The 15,742-nt window shown below is 36.7% G+C and overlaps 2 pseudogenes; one reads left to right on the forward strand and one right to left on the reverse strand.

The window, feature by feature from the left end:
- The first annotated feature begins 5,912 nt into the window (after nucleotides 1-5,912).
- On the forward strand, nucleotides 5,913-6,942 carry LOC132804239 (photosystem II protein D1-like; annotated as a pseudogene).
- Nucleotides 6,943-7,636: 694 nt separating this feature from the next.
- Nucleotides 7,637-14,898, reverse strand: LOC132804114 (large ribosomal subunit protein uL2cz/uL2cy-like; annotated as a pseudogene).
- Between the last annotated feature and the right edge of the window lie 844 nt (nucleotides 14,899-15,742).

Consider the following 15,742-nt stretch of genomic DNA (forward strand, 5'->3'; position numbering starts at 1 on the left):
ACACCATTAGAGAATTGGTTGTTTTAGCTTGACTTATCAATAGGTTTTCCATCCCCTATTGTGGCATCTTCATTATACCAAGGTTTCTAACCACAGGTTGGTTAGGGGTTGAGGTCCATTCCATTAGAACTTGAACTTAATTAAAGATCCGGGCTAATATAATACGGGTTTAGGAGCAGGTCATCCTAGGTTCGTATCATTTGGTATCAGAGCTAAATTTTGTTCAGGTTTGATCTATCTTTATTTGCTTTATTTGTTTTTGTGTTATTCTGCAATTTTAGCATTAGGTTAAGGTTGCATCCATCCTATACACGTTCAGCATCTTAAAAAAAAAAAAAAAATTCATTCCTAGTTGAATTAGGATTTCCTAGTTTTATCGTATTTTTGTTTCCTAGTTTGTTGGTTGTCTTTTATCATTGTTCTTGTTAATTTGGTTTTTGTTGATTTTTCTTTGCTGTTTTAGTCTTAGAAATTTGCATTCATATATTAAAAAAAAAAAAAAAAAGAAGAAGTTTGCGGCATCATTTAAAAAAAAGAAAAAAAAAAAACTGCACATTGTGTTTATTTGGAGGTCACGGTTTGGTGTTTGTTTTGGAGATGGAATTGCAGTTTTGGTAATTATTCTTGCTACTGCAGTTGTTTGAGTTCTGTGAGTGAAAAAAAAAAAAAAAAAAAAAAAAAAAAGAAAGAAGAGGTAAAGTCGAATAAAAAAAAAATTAAAAATTTCAGTTTGTTGGAGTTTGATTTGTTTGCTGGAAATTTGTTGGAGCTGCTGGTTTTTGATTATTTATTCAATATTTGAGTTGCTGGGAAATTATTCTTGCTGCTGGATATTTGGATTTTGGGTGATTAAATTTTTTGGATTAAAATTAGTTAAAGGAATTGATACAAAACTTGAATTACAAGAACAACAACCAACACTTTTCTATATTTTTGTTCTCTTTGATTCTTGTTCGTATTTGAATTTCTTTTCCTGGAATTTTATTCTTGAGCTCATAATCTACTACCATCTGGTGCAGTTTTCAAAAATTCCAACGTTTTACCATTATTTTGTGTTTTTTTGTCTAGAAAGCCGAAAAATTAGGATTTGTTGGATTCTTTCGGTATTGCCTACTTTTTGCTACTGTTTGGTTGATAAGTTTAATTAAAACATACTAGTGATCTAATTGCTGTTTTGTGGGTGTTTTAATTAGAACTTTGAGATAATTCATTGAGTGAGAAAAGGCAAGAGTGTGTGAGCTTAAAAGAGGGTAAAAGCCGACACTAGTGTGCAAACACGAGTGTCGAGACCTTGTTTGAGTGAAACACGTGAGGGAGTGAATATTGTGAGGATTTATTTTATTTTTGCAGTATTTTACTAACATGGCAGATTCTAGAATAAGAAGAGGAGATCCATCCTTGAGGATCAATGAGGAAGAGTCCGTAGCATTTCATGGCGATGACCGAGCTACCGGAAGTGGAGACCAAGTGGACTTGAGAACTATTTTGGAATCAATACAGCGGATGAGTGCTCAATTTGAGCATGTAAATCAAAGAGTGGGAAGATTAGAAGCCTCACAAGGAAGGCCGAATACAAGAAATAGGCAAGAATTCCATGGAGGACGAGGCCGAGGACGAGGAGGTCGCGAGAGGCCGAGAGAGGAATTTGATGAGGAGCCATTGGACGGTGACTTTGAGGACGGTATGGACGAAACCTTTGCTGTCCAAGATAGAGCTGGCCATGGAAGATATAGGAGGGAGGATACAGATGAAGATTTGGGAAATATCAAGGTTAATATCCTACCTTTTATGGGTAAAAGTGATCCTGAAGCTTATTTGGAGTGGGAAGAGAAAATGGAGATGATTTTTTACTGCCACAACTATTCGGAAGGTAAGAAGGTGAAGATGGCAGCAATGGAGTTTGGCCATTATGCACGCCAATGGTGGATAAATGAGCAAAGCACCCGAAGGAGGGTTGGTGAAGACTTAATTACAACATGGCGACAAATGAAAGGAGTCATGAGGAAGCGGTTTGTGCCATCCCATTACCAAAGGTTGCTGCATCAAAGGCTTCAATCTTTGTCTCAAGGAAGTAGGTCCGTGGAGGATTATTACAAAGAGATGGAGATGTTAATGATGAGGTTAAACATGAGGGAGGATAGAGAGGCAACAATGGCAAGATTTCTTGGAGGGTTAAACCGTGACATTGCCAACCAACTTGAATTACAACAATACTTGGAATTGGAGGAGATGTTGCATGTAGCCATTAAACTTGAGAACCAATTCAAGAGGAGGGGTGTTAGTACACGGTTTGGAGGAGTTTCTAGCAGTGGAAGGGCAAGTTCAAGTGGCTGGAAAAACAATTCCACTTATGAAAACAAGTTGAGGCCGAAATTAGGAGAAGAATCAACCAACCGGCCAAGAAGGGAGGTCAAGACCGAATCTGTCCAAGCACATAGAGGTGAGATAAAATCTGATCCTAAACCTCAAAAATCTAGAGAAATAATTTGTTTTAAGTGCCAAGGAAGTGGACACATACCCAGCCAATGCCCAAATAGAAGAATCATGGTATTAAAGGGTGATGGTGAGCTGGAATCCGCAAGTGAAGAAAGTGGGGCTGAAACCGAGCAAGAGGAGGATTGTAATGAAGATGAAACCGAACCTGTAGATACATCTAATGCTGAGTTGAGCTTGGTTTCAAGGAGAGTACTTGCTGTCTATAAAGATGAAGAGCAGATACAAAGAGAAAACATCTTCCATACTCGCTGCGAAATACAACGTAAAATTTGTAGCATGATTATAGATAGTGGGAGTTGTACTAATGTGATAAGTAATCTTGTAGTTGATAAATTAGGCTTGAAAACAATTAAACATCCAGAACCTTATAGATTACAATGGCTTAATGATAGTGGTGAGATGAAAGTAAACAAACAAGCCAAAGTAAAATTTAATATAGGTAGATATGAGGATGTAGTTTTATGTGATATTGTGCCTATGATTGCTGGACATATACTATTAGGTAGACCATGGCAATTTGATAAAGATGCTACTCATTTTGGTCGAGAAAATAGTATTATTTTCAGGTTTAAAGGGAAGAAGGTCAAGCTGGAACCATTATCTCCTAAAGAGGTTTACAAAGACCAATTACAAATGCAACAAAGGAGAGAAGCCGAAAAGCTTAAAGAAAAAGCAAGTATGGCACCAACGGCTTCACCATCATTCCAAGAAGGTAAGATTGAGGTTGCTGACCAAGGTAAGGTTTCTAAGGTTCATATTGAGTGGAAAGACCAAGAAAAAGCCAAGAGAGGGGTGAGCCCGGATACGAACCTAGGACGACCTACTCCTAAACCCGTATTATATTAGCCCGGATCTTTAATTAAGTTCAAGTTCTAATGGAATGGACCTCAACCCCTAACCAACCTGTGGTTAGAAACCTTGGTATAATGAAGACGCCACAATAGGGGATGGAAAACCTATTGATAAGTCAAGCTAAAACAACCAATTCTCTAATGGTGTTTTAGGTGTTCTCAAAGAACAAAGAGATAATTAATCTCACAAGTATTTTCTTAATCAAATCAAAGTTTCAAGTTATATTATTAATGAAGAATAAGCCTTTAAATAGGCTTTGAAAGAAACAAAATAAACCCTAAAAACCCTAGGTAAAACAGGCCACACAATAAAGAGTTCTATGGTGGCCGAGATTCTCACTCCTTTCCTAATCTAATTTGGATTAATTAATTCCTTTATTTTGAATTAGGAATTAATTAATTTACAATGAAAATAATAAAATAATAACTTTCCTAAACTTATTTTTCCAGAAAGTAAATAAATAAAAACTAAAAAGTAATGGTAATTTCCTAAAACAAAAAGTAGAATCAAATTAGGAAACTATAATACTAGCTTTTTGTCTAAGTTGACTTTGACCAATCTTTGACCAAATTGAGCTCCAAATCAGCTTCTAGATGCTTTGTAGGATGCCAAATAATCTGAATATGAAGGCCCACACGTTGCCCATGCTTGGAAAAATAAGAAAAGGCTAATACAGTAAAATACAGTAAAGCCAGCAAGCAATACAGCAAATTCGGCCAAATTGTTGAAGCTGTCCGTACAAGCCCTCTTTGGTTGCATTTGAGGCTGATTTAACTTGATTCCATGACTTCTTAGGCATATTTATTGAACCCATAAAGCATTGGAACCATTTCATGCTTCTCGGACTCCAAAAATGTACCAAAACCGTCACCCGGGTTCGTATCGGCTTCCACCACTTTGATGCTTAGAATAGGCTTTGTATCTTCAAGTATGGACAAGCTCTGTTGAGATTGATTACCCCCTGTATAAATACTTCCAGGTTGTCCCTAAATCTCTTAATTTGAGCTCTTTTGATTGGCCTAGTCTTCATCCGTGTCGAGTCAGCACCCCACCGGGTTATCGGTTGAGCGGGCTCGGGCGGAATCACATCACGAATCCATCTTACTTTTTCTCCATAACCAATCTTCTCATTTATGATTGACATCTTCTGGGTATTTTTTGAGCGAATTTATTTTTGTGGAAAAATAAAACATCTTGTACAAAAAGTCTTTTCCAATGATTTTCCAGCAGTTTTATGGTTCTCTACGGAGCCTTTCATGCATTATGTTAGATATCAAGGAAAATCTATTTTGGTTTCAAAAGATACACCTCTTCTAATGAATAAATGGAAATATTTTCTTGTCCTTTTATGGAAATGTCATTTTTATGTGTGGGCTCAACCAGGAAGGATCTATATAAACCAATTAGCCAACCATTCTTTTGGCTTTTTAGGCTATCTTTTCAGTGTGCGACTAAATCTTTCAGTGGTAAGGAGTCAAATGCTAGAAAATTCATTTATAATGGATAATGCTATAAAGAAGCTTGATACATTAGTTCTAATTAGGCCAATGATTGGATCATTGGCTAAAATGAAATTTTGTAACGAATTAGGACATCTTGTTAGTAAGTTGACCTGGGCCGATTCGTCGGATTTTGAGATTATCGATCAATTTGCCCATATATGCTGACCTATTTCTCATTATTTCAGCAAATCCTTAAAAAAAAAAAGAGTTTGTATCGAATAAAATATATACTTTGACTTTCTTGTCTTAAAACTTTGGCTCGTAAACACAAAAGTATTGTACGGGTTTTTTTTGAAAATATTAGATTTGGAATTATTGTAAGAGTTCTTTATGCATGAAGAAGGGGTTCTTTATTTGATTTTTCCAAGAACTTATTTGACTTTTCAATGGTTATATAGAGGGCGAATTTGGTATTTGCATATTGTTTGCATCAATGATCTGGTCAATCATGAATGCTTGGTTGTTCGACCATGGAAATGGAAATTATCCTTAAATGCTGAAGAGATAACAAAAAATTTATTTAGTCGTCTATTATGAAATGTTCATATGGTAAGAGTAAAGGTTGATCAACTGAATATTCAACTTTGTTAGAGGCTTGTCTAGGGAAGGAGCTAGATTTTAGGTGTATACATAAGGAAGGCCGTGTGCAATGAAAAATGCAAGCACGGTTTGGGGAAAGATTTTTGCCTATTTTTTATTTTCTAATTCTAGGAAGTAAATTATCTACTCCATCCAACTAGTTCCGGGTTCGAGTCCCAGCCAACCCATTCTAATTATTCTATCGAAATCATATGTATCTAAATTAAATTTGAATTTTAATCCAAATTTTGTAACTTATTTATTTTTATTCAATTTATTTATTCAGTTTATTAAAAAAAAAAAAATGGATGAATCTAGATAGATAAAAACCTCGATATATCTATGGATGTTGAATATTGGTTGACATGGGTATATAAGTCATGTTATATTGTTGAATAACAAGCCCTCGATTATCTATTTATAGAAAATTCATGTTCTTGGGAGTCCCTGATGATTAATAATTAAATAAATCAAGATTTTACCATGACTGCAATTTTACCATGTCTTTACATTTGATGGTTTGGTGTTTTGATGATCCCTACCTATTGACCATAACTTCTCTATTTATTATCACTTTCATTGTTGCCTCTCTGGTAGATACTGATGGTATTCGTGAACCTATTTCTGGATCTTTACTTTATGGAAACAATATTATTTCTGGTACCATTATTCCTACTTCTACAGTGATAGGTTTACATTTTTACCCGATATGAGAAACGGCTTCCTTTGATGAATGGTTATAAAATGGTGGTCCTTATGAGCTAATTGTTCTACACTTTTTACTTGGTGTAGCTGGTTATATGAGTTGTGAGTGGGAACTTAGTTTTTGTCTGGGTACGAGCCCTTGGATTGCTATTGCATATTCAGCTCCTGTTGTAGCTGCTACTGCTATTTCATTGATCTATCCCATTGGTCAAGGAAGTTTTTATGACGATATGCCTCTAGGAATCTCTGATACTTTCAACTTCATGATTGTATTCCAAGTTGAGCACAACATCCTTATGCACCCATTTCACATGTTAGGTGTAGCTGGTGTATTCAGCGGCTCCCTACTCAGTGCTATGCATGGTTCCTTGGTAACTTCTGGTTTGATCAGGGAAACCACAGAAAATGAATATGATAATGAAGGTTACAGATTCAGTCAAAAGGAAGAAACCTACAATATCGTAGCCGCTCATGGTTATTTTGGATGATTGATCTTCCAATATGCTAGTTTCAACAACTCTCATTCTTTACACTTCTTCCTAGCTGCTTGGCCTGTAGTAGGTATTTGGTTCACTACTTTAGGTATTAGCACTATGACTTTTAACTTAAATGGTTTCAATTTCAACCTATCTACAATTGATAGTCAAGGTTGTGTAATTAATACCTGGGGCTGATATTATCAGCCGTGCTAACTTAGGTATGGAAGTTATGCATGAATTTAACGCTCATAACTTCCCTCTAGATCTAGCTGCGGTCGAAGTTCCGTCTACAAATGGATAAGACTTTGGTATTAGTGTATACTGAGTTATTGAACATAAAGGAGCAATAATCATTTCTTGTTCTAGCAAGAAGTTTGGTATTACTCCTTTAGGAGTTTTTTTACTTATATTTTTTTCTTTACTTCATCTTTACTTCAACATACCCATACATTCATTATGTAGAAATTTTTATTTTTGATATCCTCTTTTCAAATTTTTTTATTTTACATTTAAATTTAAAGTTTTCAATTCCATTTTTTCTTTTTTAAGTTTGAATGATGAAAAAAAAATGATAAATGGTGTAAATTGACTTATTTATTTGTAATTTGTAAGTTTGTAATTTGTAACAGGGGCGGATGTAGCCAAGTGGATCAAGGCAGTGGATTGTGAATCCACCATGCGCGGGTTCAATTCCCATCATTCACCCATATATATATTTAACCTAAACAAAAAAATATTGAAAATATTAAAATAGTTAACTATATATACTATATATATTAACTAAATACACTATAGATATTAACTAAATAAAGACAAAATAAAGAAAAATTTTAAAATTTAAATTGAAGTATCAACTAAACGGGACCAAGTGACTATTATTTCTTTTTATGCTTTTGTGTTAAGCATATTTATTTTTCTTAATAAACGATTTGCTACAAAAGGAATTTTTTTTTTTTTAGTGAACGTGTCACAATTAATTACTCCTTTTTTTTTTGTTTTTTCGTAAAGATGAAGAAACAATTTCTATTTACTACAGCGACTAAGAATCAAATTATCACTATATTTATTCCTTTTTCTACTTCTTCTTCCAAGTGTAGGATAACCCCAAGGGGTTGCAGGTTTTTTCTACCAATCGGGGCCCTCCCTTCACCACCCCCATGGGGATGGTCTACAAGGTTCATAACTATTGCTCTTACTACAGGACGCTTACCTAGCCAACATTTCAATCCGGCTCTACCTAAACTTTTCTGGTTCACCCCAACATTCCCCACTTGTCCAACTGTTGTTGAGCAGTTTTTGGGTACCAAACAGACCTCCCCAAAAGGTAGTTTTAATGTGGCTGGTTTACCCTTTTTTGCAATCAGTTTTGCTACAGCACCTGCTGCTCTAGCTAGTTGTCCACCCTTTCCAAGTGTGATTTCTATGTTATGTATGGCCGTGCCTAGGGGCATATCGGTTGAAGTAGATTCTTCTTTTTGATCATTCAAAACCCCTTCCTAAATTGTACAAGCTTCTTCCAAAGCATATGGCTTTCTGGATGTAGATGATGATATCTATACAAATGGATCTTATATATATATTGTTGAAATGTGGTGATCTTGCCACAATGTGCAAGGTAGTTCGGTTACACTTGCACTCTTCATTTTGCAACATCAAAGACCAAGCATTGTTTATGTTTATGCATTTTATTTTATCTTGTAATGTTCAGGAACAATACCCTTTTTGTAATGTCCTAAGCTCATTATCTAGCTTAAGGCCTTTTTTGTGTAGTTGCTGTAATTGTATTTCCAGCAACATAAGTCCACTTCCTTGGATTCCGTTTGAAGTAGGTTTGGTATTTGGACCTGAATTTTGGATATGATAAACTAGATATGCAGAGGAAGCAGTCGCAAAAAGGCCCAATTTGGAGCTGGGAAGGCTGAGTTAAGCCCCAAACAATCTGACCCTTGTGCAGTGTTGTTGCCCAGAAAACTGGGCAAAACTGCCTCGGGTTTGATTACTTTTGAATGGGTAAATGGACTTTGTTTTATCTAGTTTTTGGGTAAAACGTAGTTTAATATTCAAAAAGGTTTCCCTCCAATTTTCAAGTCAAATGGAGCTGGTTTTCAAATTCAAATGCCTTAGACAAGCTGAACTGCCCATTAAAGAAGGTTTCTTGCACGCCCAGCACATTGATTAGAGTTAGTTGAGGTAGTTTGGCTTGGTTGGTTACTTTTAATGCTTTTGTATTTATTGCTCAATATGGCAGCATGCCTTATTGTCTTTTTGATGTATTTAAAAGTATGAAAATTGTAATGAAAAACGTTGAGAAAGAAAATATTCAAAAAACAGATTTTGAAAAACAACATTTTTGGCTCTCTCTCTCTCAACTACTACATTTTTGGTTTCTTCTTCTTCCCAAAGCTAACAACCTTCTCAAGAACCCTAAACCTCCATTAAAACCAGAAACAAAACCTAAACAAACCCAAAAAAAACAAAAAACAAAATCAAGAACCAAGAACCAAGAACCAACAACAATCATTCTTGACTAACACCTTGAATGATTGTGCTCTAGGGTACAACAACATAAACCTACACCAAATTCCATCATGGTATTAGAGCATAGTGTAATTTCTTATGACCTTGTGAGCTTTCAACCTAGACCATTTTATTTGTGAGAGGATCCCCCACCTAAAGCCTTCCAACCCAAACCAAAACCTCCCAAAAAGACTAGTTGAAACTCACCAAAACACCACCACCCGAGAGCTTGTTCTTGTATCCATTTTTCAAAACTTTTCAAAAACCATTTGTTCAAATGGCCTCACAATCCTTTGCAACCCCAACACCACCTAAGTTTGAAGGCCAAAACTATTCCATTTGGAGTATAAAAATGAAAGCCTACCTTCAAGCCTTTGGTTTATGGGAAGTCATAGAAGAAGGTTATGTAGTGGAGGAGTTGAGAGCTAATGCAACCCAAGCACAAAGAAATGCACATGAGGCCGAAGTTGCCAAGGGGTTCAAGGCCCTCACTACCTTGCACTCCTCCATGAGTGATTCCATTTTTACAAGGATAATGTCATACACAAGTGCTAGAGAGGTTTGGATAAAGCTTCAAGAGGAGTTCCATGGAAATACTAGAACTCGGCAAATGCAAGTTTTAAACCTAAGAAGAGAGTTTGAGACCTTGAAGATGAAGGAGAATGAACTTATCAAGGATTTCATGGAAAGGATGCTCAAAGTGGTAAATCAAATTCGGGTCCTTGGTGAGCAATTGACCGATTAAAGGGTAGTAGAGAAAGTATTGGTGAGCCTACCCGAAAGGTTTGAAGCTAAGATTTCCTCCCTTGAAGAATCTAGAAATCTTAGTGAAATAACCTTGAGTGAGCTCATCAATGCTCTTCAAGCAACCGAACAAAGGAGAGCCATTAGAAAGGAAGAGACCATAGAGAGTGCATTCTATGGTGGCCACGGCAACAAAAAGAAGAATAAAGGAAGGAAGAGCAACAACACCAACCAAACCGGTTTTACAACCAACAACAACACAAACAACAACAAAAATGGATGGAATCAACAACAGCAACAATAAAGCCATCAAAACCGAGGAGGGCATCCACCTTGCCCTCATTGCAAGAAGCTTGGACATCCACCATCCAAGTGTTTTTGGAGGCCGGATGCATCTTGTGAAAGATATGGAGGAAAAGGCCACATTGCCAAAGTATGCAAGCAAAGGAGACAACAAGCCAATGTGGTTAATGAAGAAGCCGAGAACCTATTTGTGGCCACATGCCTTAAAGTCACAAGTAGTGGTCTCGGTTGGCTTGTGGATAGTGGTTGCTCACACCACATGAGTTCCCAAAAGGATGGCTTTGTGGAGCTTGACCGAAACTACAAAATCAAAGTGAAGATTGGTGATGGCCGGTTCATGAAAGTAGAAGGCAAAGGAGATGTGTGCTTGAACACCAAGGAAGGTACCAAAATTATAAAAGATGTGCTATATGTTCCTAGTTTATGTGAAAACTTGCTTAGTGTAGCACAATTGGTAGAAAGAGGATGAGTTTGTAAGTACTTCCTAACCTTCATTGATGACTACTCAAGGATGTGTTGGGTATATTTTCTAACAACCAAGTCACAAGTGCTTGAGAAGTTCATGGAATTCAAGAAGATGGTGGAAACCCAAAGCAATACAAAGATAAAGTGCTTGAGAACCGACAATGGTGGAGAATATACAAGCTTGGCTATGGAGGATTTTTGCAAAGAAAATGGAATGGTGCATCAATTCACAACACCATACACACCACAACAAAATGGTATTTGTGAGAGGAAAAATAGGACCTTGATGGAGATGGCAAGGTGCATGATACATGAGAAGAACATGCCAAAGAAGTTTTGGGCCGAAGCCATATACACGGCTAGCTACATCCAAAACCGAGCATACACCAAAGCCAATGACTCCAAGACACCCTATGAGAAATGGTATGGAGAAAAACCATCTTTGGACAACATAAAAATCTTTGGAAGTGTTTGTTTTCTCCATGTTCATCCACACATGAGAGAGAAGCTTGACAAAAGGGCAAATGTGGGCATCTTGGTCGGCTTTAGTGAGGTTACCAAAGGTTTTAGGGTTTTCAACTTGGAAACCAAGAAACTTGTGGTAACAAGGGATGTGAGGATTGATGAAGATGCTGTTTGGGATTGGACAAAGGAGAAGCTTCTTGTCCATGAAGATAATGCTCGGTTGGATGATGGAGAAGAAGAAACCAATGACAATGACAATGAAGAAAATGAAGATGATGAGGATGATGCACTTGAGACCATTGGAGCCGAATTGGAGATTGGAGATGGTGTTAGAGGAGAAAGGCCATTGCTTGAAATATATGAAAGGTGCAATGTTGCCTTGAGTGATCCTACCAATGCTCAATAAGCTATGCAAAAGAAAGAGTGGATGGAGGCCATGCAAACCGAAATGGATATGATAGAAAAGAATGAAACTTGGTCTTTGGTTTCTAAACCTAAAAACAAGAAACCAATTGGTGTAAAGTGGATCTTTAGGACCAAGTTCAACCCGGATGGAACAATATGCAAGCACAAGGCAAGGCGTGTGGCAAAAGGCTATGCACAACAAGCGGGTGTAGATTATGGAGAGACGTTTGCACCGGTTGCAAGAATGGAGACCATAAGGCTCATCCTATCCACCTCGGCCTCAATGTCATGGAAGGTGTACCACCTTGATGTAAAGTCGGCTTTCTTGAATGGTGTGCTTCAAGAGGAGGTTTATGTCAAGCAACCCGAGGGCTTCATTGTTCAAGGACATGAGGACAAAGTCTACCATCTACACAAGGCACTTTACGGGTTAAAGCAAGCACCTAGGGCTTGGTATGGCAAGATTGATGGTTACTTGACCTAACAAGGCTTTAGGAGGAGTCCAAATGAGCCAGCACTATACATAAGGAATGAAGAAGGCATGATTGTTATCTCACTCTATGTGGATGATTTGTTGGTCATGGGTGAAAATGAAAAGAATGTGGAAGTTTTGAAAAATGAACTTGAAAAGGAGTTTGACATGTCAAGCCTTGGTGAAATGAATTACTTCCTTGGAGTGGAAGTGATGCAATGCTCTAGGGGTATTTTCATATCTCAAGAGAAATACATCAAAGATCTTTTGAAAAAGTTCAACCTTGATGAATGCATGCCAATGTCAACACCAATGAGCCAAGGAGACAAATACAAGAAGGAGGATGGCACACCAAAGGTAAACCCGACCCTATATAGAAGCATGATAGGAAGTTTGCTCTATGTATGTTCATCAAGACCGGATATTATGCATGCCACATGTGTTTTGTCTAGATATATGCAAGCACCATCCCAAAACCATTTTGTAGGTGCCAAAAGAATTCTTAGATACTTAAAAGGAACACAAGACTTTGGAGTTTGGTATGATAGGCAAGATGTGATGAGATTAAGGGCCTACTCGGATAGTGATTGGGCTAGATGCTTGGATGATATGAAGAGCACTTCGGGGTATCTTTTCTCACTTAGTAGTGGACCACTCTCATTGCTTGCTCTTCATGTGCAAATCAATGCATTTGGCTTAGGAAATTATTGGAGGACCTTGGTTATCCTCAAGAGGGTTCAACCATCATCAAATGTGACAACACTTCAGCCATATCAATAGCCAAGAACCCCATTCAACATGGAAGGACAAAACACATACCGGTGAAGTATCACTCTTTGAGGGAGTTTGAAGAAAATGGAGAAGTAAGCTTGGAATATATCAAGACTGAAGATAACCTTGCAGATTTCTTCACCAAGCCACTTCCAAAAGCAAGATTTGAGACCTTGAGGAAGCTTCTAAATATTTTAAGCAAGAACACCAAGGAGGAGTGTTGAAATGTGGTGATCTTGCCACAATGTGCAAGGTAGTTCGGTTACACTTGCACTCTTTGTTTTACAACATGAAAGACCAAACATTGTTTATGTTTATGCATTTTATTTTATCTTGTAATGTTCAAGAACAATATCCTTTTTGTAATGCCCTAAGCTCATTATCTAGCTTAAGGCCTTTTTTGTCTAGTTGCTGGAATTGTATTTCCAGCAACATAAGTCCACTTCCTTGGATTCCGTTTGAAGTAGGTTTGGTATTTGGACCTTAATTTTGGATATGATAAAATAGCTATGCAGAGGAAGCAGTATAAAAAATAATGGCCCAATTAGGAGCTGGGAAGGCTGAGTTAAGCCCAAAACAATCTGACCCTTGTGCAGTGTTGTTGCCCAGAAAACTGGGCAAAACTGCCTCGGGTTTGATTACTTTTGAATGGGTAAATGGACTTTGTTTTATCTTTTTTTTGGGTAGAACATAGTTTAATATTCAAAAAGGCGTCCCTCCAATTTTCAAGTCAAATGGAGCTGGTTTTCAAATTCAAATGCCTTAGACAAGCTGAAGTGCCCATTAAAGAAGGTTTCTTGCATGCCCAGCACATTGATTAGAGTTAGTTGAGGTAGTTTGGCTTGGTTGGTTACTTTTAATGCTTTTGTATTTACTGCTCAATATGGAAGCATACGTTATTGTCTTTTTGATGTATTTAAAAGTATGAAAATTGTAATGAAAAACGTTGAGAAAGAAAATATTCAAAAAACTGATTTGGAAAAACAACATTTTTGGCTCTCTCTCTCTCTCAACTACTACATTTTTGGTTTCTTCTTCTTCCCAAAGCTAAAAACCTTCCCAAGAACCCTAAACCTCCATTAAAACCAGAAACAAAACCTAAAAAAACCCAAAAAAAAAAAAACAAAATCAAGAACCAAGAACCAAGAACCAACAACAATCATTCTTGACTAACACCTTGAATGATTGTGCTCTAGGGTACAACAACATAAACCTACACCAAATTCCATCATATATATCATATAATTCTTATATATATCATATAATGAAGTACCGCATGAATGGATATATAGGAATCAAAATCTATCGAGTCACTCATGTTACGATCTTCTACATCTTAGGTCTTCCCGTTCCTTCTTCTGGCTTATGTTCTTCATGTAGAATTTAGACCAAATGACTCTATGAAATTACGTTGATACTTCCACATATTACAGGTAATGTAGGAGAAATCTCTATTTTTCTCCTTGGGCTTAGCTTTCAACTCGCCTTTGACCATCAAATGAAATGCGAAGAACCCGTCCTCCTCTCTTTGAAACAAGGGGTGCTTTTGGTTCTGTCGGTGCTTGAAACAATTTTTTCTTCTCCATATTACTATATCTATAGAGTCAATAATTTTATATGAGGAACTCCTGAACTCAATCACTTGCTTCCATTACTCTTCAGTTTTCTACTGAGGTCTATCCTGTAGAGGGACTCAAATTGTAAACCTAATTGGTTACTTCCAATAACATAAATCAATAGATCAAACCGCACTCAAAGGTAAGGTATTTCCTATTTTTATAGGAACTTCTGTACTAGAAACAATGGTATCTCCAATTATAGCCCCTCTGGGATGTAAAATATATCTTTTCTCACCATCCCCATAGTGTATGAGACAAATGTATGCATTTCGATTAGGATCACATTTTAGAGTTACGATTCTACCATATATGCCTTTTTCATTTCGTCGAAAATCGATTTTATGATATAGACACTTATGACCTCCCCCTCTATGCCTTGCGGTAATGATTCCTCTGGCATTACGACCTTTACCACAATGATGCTGCCCATAGATCAAATTATTTCATGGATTGGATTTCACTTGATTGTCTACGACTCCTTTGCCTGTGCTTGGGATATAAGTATTGTATAAATGTATCGCCATGCTATTAAGTATTTTGATTTAAGTTCTTTTCTTTCTAACAGGTGGAATAGAATAACTCGGTTGAAGCGTAATGGTCATATGTCTGTAATGCATTGTATGTCCCATAATAGGTCCCATTCTTCTACCCTTTTCTAGGAGTCGATGACTATTCATAGCTATTACCTTGACACCAAAGAAGAGTTCAACCCAATGCTTTATTTCTGTCCTAGTTGATCCTGATTCGACATTAGAAGTATATTGATTTTTCAAAAATAACCGAATACTTTTGTCTGTAAATATAGCATATTTGATTCCATCCATAAATCTATTTTCTTCCCTATGAGTTATAGTCTCAATAAGAATGCTAGTTCTTACTGTTCATATGTTATGATATGAATATACCATACCAATTCGTTATGTATGGATGATGAGATTCCATTGATACAGAGCCAATTCCAATAGACTTATTCTATTGAAGGGTCCCATTGGTATGCATCCAGTAGGAACTGAACCTACGAATTCACCAATTATGAGTTGGTCACTTTAACCATTCAGCCATGGATGCTTAGCGAGGATCCTCGTACATAGTAAATAACCAAATTCCAATTCAAATTAAATCTTTAGGATAAATCAATGCAATTTAGGAGGACACACTGAAAGGAAATCAATTCAAATCCTGGATTTTTGAATTAAGAGAGATATCGAGAGAGATCAAAACTTCTCACTATTTCTTAGATTCATGGACCCAATTCAATTTAGTGGGATCTTTCATTCACATTTTTTTTTTCCATCAAGAACATTTTATAAAACTCTTGGACTCCCAAATTTGGAGTATCCTACTTTCAAGCAATCAATATTTCACGAT

Source organism: Ziziphus jujuba, chromosome 6, assembly GCF_031755915.1.
Source record: "Ziziphus jujuba cultivar Dongzao chromosome 6, ASM3175591v1".
NCBI classification, from domain to species: Eukaryota; Viridiplantae; Streptophyta; class Magnoliopsida; order Rosales; family Rhamnaceae; genus Ziziphus; species Ziziphus jujuba.